The sequence below is a fragment of the Gorilla gorilla genome, chromosome 14, assembly GCF_029281585.2.
Source record: "Gorilla gorilla gorilla isolate KB3781 chromosome 14, NHGRI_mGorGor1-v2.1_pri, whole genome shotgun sequence".
Lineage (NCBI taxonomy): Eukaryota > Metazoa > Chordata > Mammalia > Primates > Hominidae > Gorilla > Gorilla gorilla.
Genome location: NC_073238.2, coordinates 51,091,752 through 51,095,692, shown reverse-complemented (window position 1 = coordinate 51,095,692; position 3,941 = coordinate 51,091,752). Strand labels below are relative to the sequence as shown.

General features: G+C 37.4%; 1 pseudogene; it reads right to left on the bottom strand.

Moving 5' to 3' along the window:
• Window positions 1-274: 274 nt before the first annotated feature.
• Window positions 275-915, bottom strand: LOC101137676 (ADP-ribosylation factor-like protein 2-binding protein; annotated as a pseudogene).
• Window positions 916-3,941: the final 3,026 nt, after the last annotated feature.

Here is a 3,941-nt window from a genome sequence, read left to right as displayed (position 1 = left end):
ATTCCAGCTACTTGGGAGGCTGAGACAGGAGAATCATTTGAACCAGGGAGGTGGAAGCTGCAGTGAGCCGAGATTGGGCCACTACAGTACAGCCTGGGCGACAGAGCGAGACCCTGTCTCAAAACAAAAACAAAAACAAAAACAAAACCCAACAAGATGTTTCAGGATAAATAGGTCCAGGAGGATTAGATCATTTTGGCTTTTACCCCATCAATATTTAATGCGAATGAAGAGTTGCAGAACAGAATCAATTTTTCCAGGATACGTTCTGTCATCATGAGCTGAGCCTATTGAACTACTGAGCCCATGAAATTGAGAATGATCCCATTCATTGTCTGGAGGTAGGTCCTACTGCTGCAGATTGTTCTGAGAAGCTGTCATAGAAGATGATTTGCACAATGAAGTCTCCACTAAACCATGGCTTAAGTCCAGTCTCTGGGCTTCTTTTTCTGCTCTGCAGTCCAGAAACATTTCTTTAAAAGCCAGAAAATCTGTAAATTTGAGCAGCATTTGGAGTATGTCACCAAGCACTTCATCTTTGTGGTGCTATAACGTTGTGAAAGTTGCCATGGTAAAGCCAAGAATTTGCTCCAGCAACTGTTCTTCTATATACTTTCCTGCCAAAGAAATATATTCATTAAAAATAGGTGTGTTCTTCTGTATACTTTCTTCTATATACTGTTCTTCTATATACTTTCCTGCCAAAGAAATATATTCATTAAAAATAGGTGTTTAGGTGAGTTTATTCTCTTCGGTGTCCTCAAACTCCTGGTAGTAGTTGTTGATGAAATTTCTCTGTAATAACTGGAAATCTTCATCCATGATAACGTCCTCTAAATATCCAACCGCAGCATCAAAATGTGCATCAGAGTCAGAGGAGAAGGGCACAATGAAGCCTTCTTCTAAAGCGCCCATGGTTGGTGCCACCGCACCCACCCAAGTGAGCTGACCCATTGGGTCCCTACGGTTTCTAGGGCACAGAGGTCAGCTGGGGGAAGCCTTGTCGCCCAGGCTGCAGCCCACTCCTGAATTTTTAAAGGTATAGCAATAAAATTGTGGTTATGCAAGAGAATATCCTTATATTTAGGAGATTCATGATTAAGAACTCAGAGGTGAAATAGCATGGTCACTGTATTTTACTTTGAAATGTTTTAGTCAAATATACAAACATATAGGAAGCAATTACAGCAAAATACTTGCAATTGCTGAATGTAGGTGGCAGGCATATGGGTGTTCCTTGCTCTAATCCAAGAGTGTCCAATCTTTTGGCTTCCCTGGGCCACATTGGAAGAAGAACTGTCTTGGGCCACACGTAAAATACACTGACACTAACTATAGCAGATGAGTTAAAAAGAGAATCACAAAAAAACTCATAATATTTTAAGAAAGTTTATGAATTTGGGTTGGGCCGCATTCAAAGCTGTCCTGGTCCACATGTGACCCATGGGCTGTGAGTTGGACAAGCATGTCCTAGTCTTTCAACTTTTCTGTATATTTGAAAATAAATATATTAATATACAAAATATAAATTAAAAATTATAATTTGAATAAGGAAGACCTTTTCAAATATGCTTGAAGGCTATATCTCATCAATTTGCAGTATTTCCAATTATATATATGTTTTTATTGATCATGTTAAAGATCCATAAAGGTCCATAATGTGAGCCAAACCTTTTAAAAATATTTGCTTGGTGAACCATCTTATTTGGACATGACATTCAAACACTTAAATGACATTTGAAAGATTATGAATAATCTGTCAGTGAAGGGATTATTTTTAAACATTCATTGATGATTATCTTGTTCTCTGAGACTTGGTAATTAAGTTGTTGATGAATAATAAAATGACTTGTTAAAACACCCGGTACCTCTTTTTAAAGTTGGCTCTAAACTTACGTTATTGGTGCTCCATCTGTTAAATAAGCGATGATGTTGGAAAAGGAAATTTTTTTCCCTTTAATTAATTTTAGGGTTTCAAATATTGACAAATTTTTTGTATTCACTGTTAGTAATTTTGAAAATAATCTTTTCTACATAATTTTTCTGTCCTTGCACACTTTATAGATGCAAATATTAAAGTCTTATGATTATTCAGGTTACTTTTGCCCACTCATAATCAAGGTTATTTGCACTATGCAATTGATTTCAATATCTTTTACTGTCTTCTTAAAGCAGTATTAAATGGGATAGAGAAATTATTTGGTTTGGATTTCTTTTTATCCTCTTTGTACTAATCTCTTATATAGCTCATAAAACTAATTTTCTTAGAATACTGTATGATGTACCATATTGCATGATCTTTTATGTTGTTCTGTAAGAACCAATGAGACTCACCTCCTTTTGCAGAGAACATTCTTGAACATTCCAGTGACAGTATAGCAATTTTCAGTTTTCCTTAAATATCAGAAGTATATATATATATATATATGTATATATATGTACATATCTTTGCCAATGTGATCAACATGTTCCTTTGTAAAATGTTCACTTACTCTAGATGGGTTCGTTGGCTTAATTAGAAAAAAATGTGTTGGCGGAATAGACATATTGGTGACTGTTCATTTGTGCATAAAAGCTGTAAAACCCAATTTAATATACTGGACTGAATATTTGCCCACATTTAAAATTTATATTTGACATTTTGACCATAAGAGCTAAATGAGGAAATTTGTACATCCACTTACAGTCACCATGAATGCCTCATCGACAAATGCAGATGGATACAGGAGTGTTGTGTTGGTGACTCAAATACCACCCTCAGTGGTGCCCATAGTGATGTGATTTCTGAAATGGGAAACAACTCTTGATAAAGTTCTGAACATAAACCAAGTACATTCTTTCCTCAGTTTATGGTAGTTATATTCCTGTGAAATTCAATATGTAACACCATGCAAAAATACTTTTGATTTTATATAAAACAGATATGAATCTTTTTTTTTTTTTTTGAGGCAGAGTTTTCGTTCTTGTTGCCCAGGCTGGAGTGCGGTGGTGTGATCTCGGCTCACCGCAACCTCTGCCTCCTGGGTTTAAGCAATTCTCCTGCCTCAGCCTCCTGAGTAACTGGGATTACAGGCATGCGCCACCACGCCTGGCTAATTTTTTTTGTATTTTTAGTAGAGATGGGGTCTCATCATGTTGGCCAGGCTGGTCTCGAACTCCTGACCTCAGGTGATCTGCCCGCCTCAGCCTCCCAAAGTGCTGGGATTACAGGTGTGAGCCACTGCACCTGGCCCAGAGCTTGAGTCTTAACTCAGATAATTATAAACAAGTTTTTCACCTACAGAAAGGCCTGTGGAACATTCCAAAGTTGAACATGATGCATTTAGTTCTTTTTTGTAGTGAACTGTATGGATATTGCAAGGTGTCTAGCTTCCTGGCTTGTCCATTGAATATCTGTTGTGTTCTCCCAACCCCTAAACTCATTACAACTAGAAATGCCCCTTACATTTTTAAAATGTCTCCTGGGAGCTATATCACCTCTTTTGAGAACCACTGGCTTAGAGTTGAAAAAGAATCAATAAATATATAAGAAAAATAAAACATTGTAAGTGCTCTGTATTCACTGGTAATTCTAATGTAGAAAGGCTCCTAGGAGAAGGGATATGTAAGCTGAGTCTCGTAAAATCCATGTGGACTAGGATAAAAGGACATGGTAGGCAGAATGAATATGTCATAAAGTTTACAAATACTCAAGACTTGCAAATAGTTTGGTACAACTGGAATCTAGGATGCAGAGGTGGAGTTTATCAGGAAACATTTCAGGGAGGTACATAGAATCCAGGTCACAGAAAGACTGTCTTCCATGCTAAGGTGCAAAGGTGCATGGGCTGTGTGTGTGTGCATGTGTGTTTGTGTGTGTGTGTGTGTGCGCGTATGTAGTTTATGGCAAGGGACTGACATAATCAGGTGTGCTTCTTAGAAATGAATGGATTACCAGGGTG